The following is a 10,593-nucleotide window of genomic DNA, read 5'->3' on the forward strand; positions in this document are numbered from 1 at the left end:
TGTACATTATAGATTTCTTACTGGGACCTGGCAGCTTTAAGTTCCTTCTCTGCAGTCACCAATGGTATTTAGGTTTTCCACTATATGAGAAGTCACAAGCTCAGATGTAATCCTTATAGTGATCCTAAATGTCGGCATCTAAATGACTAATAGAGAATCTTTCTTGGTTGAAAAAAAGATTGTGAAACCTCCATCTATATTATATCATATGTAAGATCCATATTATCACCAGGCGACGTTCACTGGATTATGGGTGTAGGATTTCCCATACAGACCTGTCATGTCCTCCTCACACCTGTGACGTCCTGACATCTCTGTGACTAATGGCCAAAATATCCGTCAGATCTGTAATAGATATAATACCGTAATGTGAGGGAGGGGGGAGAAGAGGAGACGTCATCATTCCTATACACATACATATAAACCTCCAGTGATCAGCTGTATCCAATCAGGCGATCAGCAAAGCAGCAATTTTTGGGCTAATATTTTATTCAAGAATTATTACAGCTACCCCCATATTGCTCTTAGAGGGTCCCATAGTTCCTATTAGGCCTAATGCACACGTGCAGTGGTCATGATCTGGATGCCCAATTTGGGGCCAGATATCGCCCACCATTGAGGTCTATTACTCCAGGTCATGGTGTGTTGAGTATATCATCTCTCACGGCACTGTGACTGAGCTGGGTAGCCTCCTCTCTATGGAGGACTCACCCCTCCCATCTCCAACGAACCCAAAACATCCCCTGGTGATAGCCCATTACATGTATGTAGCCTTACATGGATCAAGCTGTAGATTCTACTTAATATCATCATTAGACAAGGAGTCGTTGGCAGTGAAGCTAAAGGCCCATCTATAGATATTGCCATGGAAGGGCCAACCTACATCTCTGAAGTCTCCAAATATAGATTCATGATGTCAGCTTTCAGACAGATCTGCCAGAAACTTAAAGGGGTATACTCATCTTGGCATTTACATTCAATTTTATTAATCTGCCATATATATACATTTCTTCAATTAGATCTTATTAAAAAAAACGGTGTGAAGATAATCTCTCATAAATGTTGCCATATGGTCCCTTAGAAACTAGTCTGTGTCCTTGGATACAGCCACCTCTGCTGGAGTGATTTCACAAAGTAACAAAAAGTTTTTGTACATGAAATGTACGGCAGTTACTGCATATCCTTCAGACGTCCTGTGGTAATGATCGCTGAATCCAGGTGGTTAGGCAGGGCTCAGTAGCGCATGTCTGGCCACCGCTGCCAAAGTGTGAGGTGGTCGTATCCAAGGAAGCTATCTCGTTTCTAAGGGACAAGATGGCAACATTTATGAGAAATTATCTTCACACAGGAACATTTTTTTTAATAACATCCAAGCAGAAGAAATGTTTACATATGGAAAATGAATTAAAAGAAATGTAAGTGCTGGGCACCCCTTAAACGTTTCCCTAAAGAAAACAGGATATTTATTTATCATAAACATGAACATGCCTTAAATATCATATTGCGTTGTGTCCCAATGTATTAGGAAGACTCATCGCCAGAACTGAGGTCCCACAACTCTTTCCATGCTTGGTGTCATAACCACCATGTATGAGCTCTAACACACATGTGTAGCTCTATAGAAAGTTATGTATATTAGGTTGTGTGATGTGTGTCATTATAACGCCATAAAATAATTTTTCTTAGAAATCTGTCCACGTGATTCCTCCTGGAAATGTAAGAATACATCCACAACGTAACACTACCATTTACTGTGCCTTCAGTCTTTTACAAATAGATTGGTACAAAGGGGCTCCCAAGGATCGACCATCAATAGTTGAAGAGTTGGCACTAGACATCTGTGGTCATCTGGACAACCACAAGGACATAGAGCTAGAAGCAGTTGACTCCTTGCCCATGTAGCTTCAGCCACGGCTAGCATACATTTTCATTAAGAGCCACGTCTCCAGTAGAGATTTCTGAATACTAAAGGGACAAGGAGCCAGCTGCTTCCAGCTCCTAGACCTTATGTATATGGGGCATCAAACAGTTGATCATATGGGTGTTGTGTGTCATTGCTCCAACAATCAACTACTGAAAATAGGCCATCAATAAAAATTCCTGACCGAACCCATTTCCAGGAGGAAAATCCATCCTAGACATAAGCCGGTGGCAAGTGACATTTTGTCGCCTCCTATGCCTTGACTCTGATGTATCAGCTAGATATCCAAGTGTAATAGACACATGACTCCATACACCGTCATCGGCCAGGACCATAACAATGGCTCCATAAACCGTCAAAGGCTGAGACCATAACAATGGCATCATAGACCATAACAATGGCTCTATACAATGTCATAGGCCAAGACCATAACAATGGCTCCATACTCCGTTGTAGGTCAAGATCATAACAATGACTTCATACACTCTAATAGGCCGAGACCATAACAATAGCTCTATACATTGTCATAGGCCGAGACCATAACAACGGCTCCATACACAGTCATAGGCCGAGACCATAACAATGGCTCCATACACCGTGATAGGCTAGGCCTTAACAATGGCTCCATACAATGTCATAGGCCGGGACCATTACAATGGCTCCATACACTGTCATAGGCTGGGAACAAAACAATGACTCCATGCACTGTCATAGGCCGAGACCAAAAGAATGGCTTCATACTCCGTCATAGGCCAAGAGCAAAAAAATGGTTCAATACAAAGTCATAGGCCGAGACCATAACAATGTCTTCATACACAGTGATAAGCTAGGCCATAACAATGGCTCCATACAGTGTCACAGGCCAAGACCATAACAATGGCTCCATACACTGTCATAGGCCGGGGCCATAGCAATGGCTCCATACACCGTGATAGGCCGGGGCCATTAGAATAGCTCCATACAATGTTACAGGCCAAGACCATGGCAATGGCTCCATAGACCATCATAGGCCTGAGACCATAACATTGGCTCCAGCCTCCACGTCTTTCATCAGTCACCAGGACAATGATATAAATGACTCCTCACATGTAATGATGGGTCATGATATAATTACCTCACATTATATATAGAGTAATTTATGAGGTAATAGGTGTGAATGAGAAACAGTAAAACCTTCATGTGACTTATGAATAGCAGGACTGGCAGTAATAATGTGTAATATGCTTATAATGGACGGCCAGGAGATTATACTCTCATAGGTCACACGCAAAATATAACAATATGTGAGATCATTACATACAGATCCAAACATAAGAAAAGCCAGCACTCCAAGATAGTGAAACAATTCAGTGTTTATTCCACCTCAAGCAACGTTTCGGCTTGAGCCAAGTGCATACAGATATATATACTCTTAGAGTTGTGACATCATATCCAGGGTAAACATTGCATACATATACCATAAAGTAGAATTTAACATTATCTTTCACATAAACACAATTTTAATAAGTAGTGTATCCCTTTAACATTATATAAAGTGTACAGCCATATGTGATCAAGTGATCGATTACCATACAGACATAATTTACATAGATTATAGTGTAATAAGTCACCTGTAAGGGAACCTCCTCCTGGCCATGTTGTTCATAGACAAAAAGCTTGCCGCGTCCTACAGACGCTAGTGCGCATGTCGGTAAGAGGTAGTGGCGTACAGATCCTCTATTGCGCATGTCACGCATGCGCATGAGTACAACTCGCTACAGATGCCGCCTTCTTAAGTAAGGATAATGTGGATGGGCATAGGAGATTGTGGCGCATGCGCTCCATAGGTCTGAACGTCTGGGACCGTCATTTAAAGTAAGGGAGGTTCATTTCTGTAAACCTCCGTTTACGATAAAAATGTGACACATGTCTCTAAATATATAAACATGTAAACAGGAGTCTAGCAGCTAAAAATCATCAGGTCTCTGTCACTATTTCTGTTGCCTCTACCTGTTGGAGCAGCTCACAAGGATCCCATCCCAGCCTTTATCTAGTAAACTCATACATTAATCATTATAAAATCATCTTTTCTTTATTATGTAAATGAGGCTGGTCACATGGTCAGCGGCAATGGTGTCACCCCTGTTACCCCTCCCCTCTCCTCCCCCTACTCAGGTCTGTGTGTAATGTATAGTAAAGCATTGCTAGTGTGTGTGCTGCATCTGCTAACATGCTGCATCCTCCTAATACACAAGTGTGAGACACAGGCATCAGCTACACACGTACCTGACATGTTCTGCTGTAACATGGCTGCCTGGAGCTGTTGTATCTCTCCTATACACACACACACATAAAGGCTGCAGGGGGCGTGGCCACCAGCAAGCACATGGAACAGCCATCACCTCATTATACAGCCTCACATCATTACACAGGCTGTCAGTCAAGCACTGGGGGTGTGGCTGTACCTCCCACTCATGAATAAGGTGGACAGCTTGAATATGCTAATGACTCATTGGACATTTCACAGGTCATTTGCATACAGCTTTAGGACCTCATTGCTTAGGTTTACAGGTATGTAGAGGGACAATGAAGGGATAGAGCCAATGCTCTCTAATGGCAGTTTATGAAAATATATTTAGTTTAGGAGGGTTATTTTGCCTGACGGGTTCTCTTTAAAGGAAACCTACCACCACAAATCTACCTATAAAAGTAGATCGGGTGGTAGGTGAATCAATGGGACGTGAGGATAGCCCTTTTAAGGGCTAATCCTCACGTCCCCGCACTGTTTTATAAACTTTTATTACTTATATATGTTAATTTACTTATGCGGCTACCGGGGCGTGGAGTAGCCGCATCTGAGGTTACACGTGGCGCTACTCCACGCCCCGGTAGCCACATTACCCCTCCTACTCACCATGTTCGGCGCGCAGCTGCTCGTAGCTGCGCGCCCTCGTCCGCCGATCCTGCCGTCTGCGCATGCGCAGAACAGCAGGCCCGCGCCTGCGCGGTCACTGCTCTGAAGCCGGGGCTGCGCAGGCGCGGGCCTGCTGTTCTGCGCATGCGCAGACGGCAGGATCGGCGGACGAGGGTGCGCAGCTACGAGCAGCTGCGCGCCGAACATGGTGAGTAGGAGGGGTAATGTGGCTACCGGGGCGTGGAGTAGCCGCCTCGTGTAACCTCAGATGCGGCTACTCCACGCCCCGGTAGCCGCATAAGTAAATTAACATATATAAGTAATAAAAGTTTATAAAACAGTGCGGGGACGTGAGGATTAGCCCTTAAAAGGGCTATCCTCACGTCCCATTGATTCACCTACCACCCGATCTACCTTTATAGGTAGATTTGTGGTGGTAGGTGCCCTTTAAGCAGTATGGCCTAGATATGACCTTTTAGATAGAGGTGAATTGCAGTACAGATATCAAAGGTACACATCGAGTATCGAGTAAAGGTAGGTAGGCAACTAACCACAAAGTATGGGCTATAAACTCAGCACAAAGCCAAAAAAGTCAATGGGGCAGATTTACTCACCCGGTCCATTCGCAATCCAGCGGCGCGTTCTCTGCGGTGGATTCGGATCCGGCCGGGATTCACTAAGGCAGTTCCTCAGACGTCCACCAGGTGTAGCTGCTGCGCTGAAGAGCATCGGAATGCACTGGAGTTCACCGAGCCATCCTGGATAAAGGTAAGCACGTGTCGAGTGACACTTTTTTTTTTAAATGCGGCGGTTTTTCCGAATCCGTCAGGTTTTTTCACGGCCACGCCCCCGATTTCCGTCGCGTGCATGCCGGCGCCGATGCGCCACAATCCGATCGCAAAAACGCGAATCGGGCCCTTAGTAAATGACCCCCAATCTGTCACAAATAACGTGGGACACTCACACGGGGTGTATTCAAGGAGAACACACACCCTGCAAAAAGGGAGAAGCACCCCGATCAGCTGTGGCGATGTCCCCATCACCAACCGCAATTATCGGTGTGCTCTCCCCCACTAGTGAACTAAGGAAAGCCCTAGTGGTCAGTATAAACCTAAAAAGACATAAAGTAGCAACGTCCAATCTGTATATTATATAGATTGCTAAATATATACGCTGCAACATCCTAATCACAGTCCAAGTGGTAGTCAGTCCAGTCTCCATCTACCTAGATAAGTAGTCAATATGTGATCTTGGTCAATATGGACCTGCAACACCAATAACCTTGGCATGAGTTAATCAGGAGCCAAAATTATCATAAATAAACCTTTTATTAAACTATGCAAATAACAAACATTTTTTAGCAGAGGAGCCAAAGGAGGAGTCCACAGACGGTGTCCAGCAATATTGTGTACGTGACAAAGTGCGATCGTGAGAAAGTGATCTATAGAAAAACGAAAATTACGGTTAGTATCGTATGTAAAATCACAAAAACCGACACAGAAGATTATTTTTGTCAAGGAATTGGAGTAGTAAAGAGGCAAACCAGTTTTCAAAAAATTCCGCTTATTTTGAAATCAACGTTTAACCCATTGGATTTCAATGTATTTAAAGGAAACCTACCACTTTAAGTGGCAGGTATAAGGGGGAACTACCGAGCACCAGCTCAGGGTGAGCTGGTGCCGGAGCTTAGTTTTGTTAGTGTTTTAAACCGCAGTATCGCGGTTTAAAACACTTTTTAAACTTTATGGCCGAAGCTGCTTCGGCGCAGGGAGGTACTGGCTCGGTGCACCATGCGGGCGCCCGTGCACGCGGCTACATAGGAAGTGAATGAGAGCCGCGGGCACGGTCGCGCGCATGGTGCGCCGAGCGCGTTCCTCCCTGCGCCGAAGCAGCTTCGGCCATAAAGTTTAAAAAGTGTTTTAAACTGCGATACTGCGGTTTAAAACACTAACAAAACTAAGATCCGGCACCAGCTCACCCTGAGCTGGTGCTCGGTAGTTCCCCCTTATACCTGCCACTTCAAGTGGTAGGTTTCCTTAACTTATAGATCCACTCTAATTCTCCTTTTTTCAAAAGTTTCATCCTATCCCCTCCTCTCCTAAGGGGCAGGATTTTGTCTATGAGGCGAAACCTCAATTGTCCCTCACTATGTCTGCAGTCAGAAAAATGTTTAGGAACCGGGAGATCCTTTCTGCCAGCCCTAATAGTGTATCTATGTTGATGAATCCGGGTCTTGAAATCGAGGGTTGTCTCACCAATATACCATAGATTACATGGGCACTGCAACAGATAAATGACGTGATCCGAATTACACGTAAGATAGTGCTTCATTCCATACGTGGTGTTAGTTATTGGGTGTGTGAATTTTTCTCCCTTTAGCATCATAGTGCAGTTTACACATTGCCTGCAGGGAAAGCTGCCTTTCTTTTGAGGGGCCAGAAACGTCTGCCTTTCTTTCTTTTTTGTACCCACATCAGCCCTAAGTAACCTGTCTCTCAGACTCGGGGTGCGTCTGTAAGATAGAAGGGGTGGGACTTTAAATTCTGAGATTGTTGGAAACGCATCAGCAAGGATATGACAATTCTTATGGATAATCTTTCCTATGTCACCACTTATTTCAGTATAAGTGGATACAAAGGGTATGTGGTTTTGTTTGGTTTGTTTCGTTTTGGGTTGTAGGAGATTCTTCCTCTCCATACCCAGAACTTTGTTTCTGTGTTCGGCTATAAGGGATGTGGGGTAACCCCTGTCCTAAATTTAGTGGACAATTCATCAAAGTTTTTTGAAGAAAAGAGTCATTCGAGGTGATCCGACGTGCCCTTAAGAATTGGCTATAGGGTAATGACCTCATCATTTTTTGGGGGTGATTACTCTTGAAATAAAGTAGATTATTTTTGTCTGTTGGTTTGACAAATAAATCGGTTTGTAGTTCACCATTTTTTAGCAAAATTTGTACATCTAAGAACTGCACTGACTCTTTCGACCAGACCAGAGTAAATTGGACCTCCTCCTCTCCCTGCATCCCTCCTCCTCTCCCTGCATCCCTCCTCCTCTCCCTGCATCCCACCTCCTCCTCTCCCTGCACCCAACCTCCTCCTCTCCCTGCTCCCCACCTTCTCCTCTCCCTGCTCCCCACCTTCTCCTCTCCCTGCTCCCCACCTCCTCCTCTCCCTGCTATCCACCTCCTCCTCTCCCTCCATTACTCCCTTCTATCCCTCAGGGCTGCAGCTTCTATCAGGGATCTCCTTGGTTTCTGTGTAACTCTAGAGTTGCTCCTCCCACACAAGTCACATGGCGATGACGTCATCAAAGGTCCTCTACACCATGAGGAAATAGAATGTACTATAACTTCTCAGAGAAGACACTTTCCTGTGTATATACAATGTGCAGGAGATCAGCACAATCCAGTCCCTGCCCCATCTATAGACCACAACCAGGGCAGACCAGGGAGACCTCACAACCTCCAGCCTGACAGCAGAGCTGGGGCTTTACTGCTGTCTCCAGGACCTGGGAATAAAGGAAGCATTTGATTGGTTGGCTAGTTTGTTTGACTGACAGATATTTCTCACAGAATAGGAATTTTGTCGGACAGAATGGTATTTTGTAGTACAGAAGTAGAATTCTGTCGCACAGAATAGTATTTTGTAGTACAGAAGTAGAATTCTGTTACACAGAATGGTATTTTGTAGTACAAAAGTGGAATTCTGTCACACAGAATAGTATTTTGTAGTACAGAAGTAGAATTCTGTCACACAGAATAGTATTTTGTAGTACAGAAGTAGAATTCTGTCGCACAGAATGGTATTTTGTGGTACAGAAGTGGAATTCTGTCGCACAGAATAGTATTTTGTAGTACAGAAGTAGAATTCTGACACACAGAATAGTATTCTGTCGCACAGAAGTAGAATTATGCTGCACAGAATAGTATTCTGTCGCACAGAATGGTATTTTGAAGTACAGAAGTAGAATTCTGTTGCACAGAATGGTATTTTGTAGTACAGAGGTAGAATTCTGTTGCACAGAATGGTATTTTGTAGTACAGAAGTAGAATTCTGTCGCACAGAATAGTATTTTGTAGTACAGAAGTAGAATTCTGTCGCACAGAATAGTATTTTGTAGTACAGAAGTAGAATTCCATCACACAGAATGGCATTTTGTCAAACAGAATGGTATTTTGTCTCACAGAAATAGATTTTGTTGTACAGAATAAGAGTTTTGTCTCACAGAATGGCATTTTGTAGTACAGAAATTTAATTTTGAAAAGACTCTAATACAAAAGTCATTTTGTTAAAAAAAAAAATTATTCTGTGCCACAAAATAAAAAATCTGTGTCACAGCACAAGTTTTGTGTCTACAAAATTTAATTCTGTGTCACAAAAAATTATTCTGTAAACACAAAATTGTTTTTTTGTTCACATAATTTATTATGTAAGCACAAAATAAATTTGGTGTTCACTAAAAGTAGATGTGTAGTTTTGTGCAAGTGTAATGTATTTTGTCTTCAAGCAGAATATTTTGTGAACACAAAATTATTCTGTGCTTACAAAATGGATTCTGTGTCACAAAATGCACTGTGAACAAACGGCGCCCCATATATGTAGGTGTACAGAGCAGAGGTCCGGGGTTGTATATAGGTGTACAGAACAGAGGTCCGGGGTTGTATATAGGTGTACAGAACAGAGGTCCAGGGGTGTATGTAGGTGTACAGACCAGAGGTCCGGGGGTGTATGTAGGTGTACAGAGCAGAGGTAAGAGGGTGTATGTAGGTGCACAGAGCAAAGGCCCAGGGGGTGTATGTGGATGTACAGAGCAGAGGTCCGGGGTGTATGTAGGTGTACAGAGCAGAGGTGCGGGGGTGTATGTAGGTGTACTGAGCAGAGGTACGGGGGTGTATGTAGGCGTACAGAGCAGAGGTGCTGGGTTTTTGTAGGTGTACTGAGCAGAGGTACGGGGGTTTATGTAGGTGTACTGAGCAAAGGTGCGGGGGTGTATATAGGTGTACAGAGCAGAGGTCGGGGGTGTATGTAGGTCTACAGAGCAGCGGTCCGGGGGTGTATGAGGTCCGGGGGTGTATGTAGGTGTACAGAGCAGAGGTCCGGGGGTGTATGTAGGTGTACTTGGCAGAGGTCCGGGGGTGTATGAGGTCCGGGGGTGTATGTAGGTGTACAGAGCATATGTCCGGGGGTGTATATAGGTGTACTGAGCAGAGGTGCGGGGGTGTATGTAGGTGTATAGAGCAGAGGTGCGGGGATGTATGTAGGTGTACAGAGCAGAGGTCCGGGGGTGTATGTAGGTGTACTTGGCAGAGGTCCGGGGGTGTATGAGGTCCGGGGGTGTATGTAGGTGTACAGAGCATATGTCCGGGGGTGTATATAGGTGTACTGAGCAGAGGTGCGGGGGTGTATGTAGGTGTACAGAGCAGAGGTACGGGGGTGTATGTAGGTGTACAAAGCAGAGGTTAGATGCTACATCCTGGGGATGTGTGTTGGTGTTCAGAGACGAGGTGTCCTGATACACTTTGGAGGTGCATGCTAGAGTACACAGCAGAGATATCTGCTCCACTCTGGGGATACATGTAAATGTGCATAGGAGCGGCTTCCTGCTATATGGCTCTCCACAGGGGATTTTAAATCCACAACATGTCAATCTATTGCTGTGGACTGGTTCAGAACCCTGCTGCAAAATGGTATAAAACTGCATCAGACACCCAGAAGAAGCACCCCACAGCTCACCACACACAACCAGGTAATGTTTAAAAATCTGTGGAATTATTCAGCTG

Source organism: Engystomops pustulosus, chromosome 4 (genome assembly GCF_040894005.1).
Source record: "Engystomops pustulosus chromosome 4, aEngPut4.maternal, whole genome shotgun sequence".
Classification (NCBI taxonomy): Eukaryota; Metazoa; Chordata; class Amphibia; order Anura; family Leptodactylidae; genus Engystomops; species Engystomops pustulosus.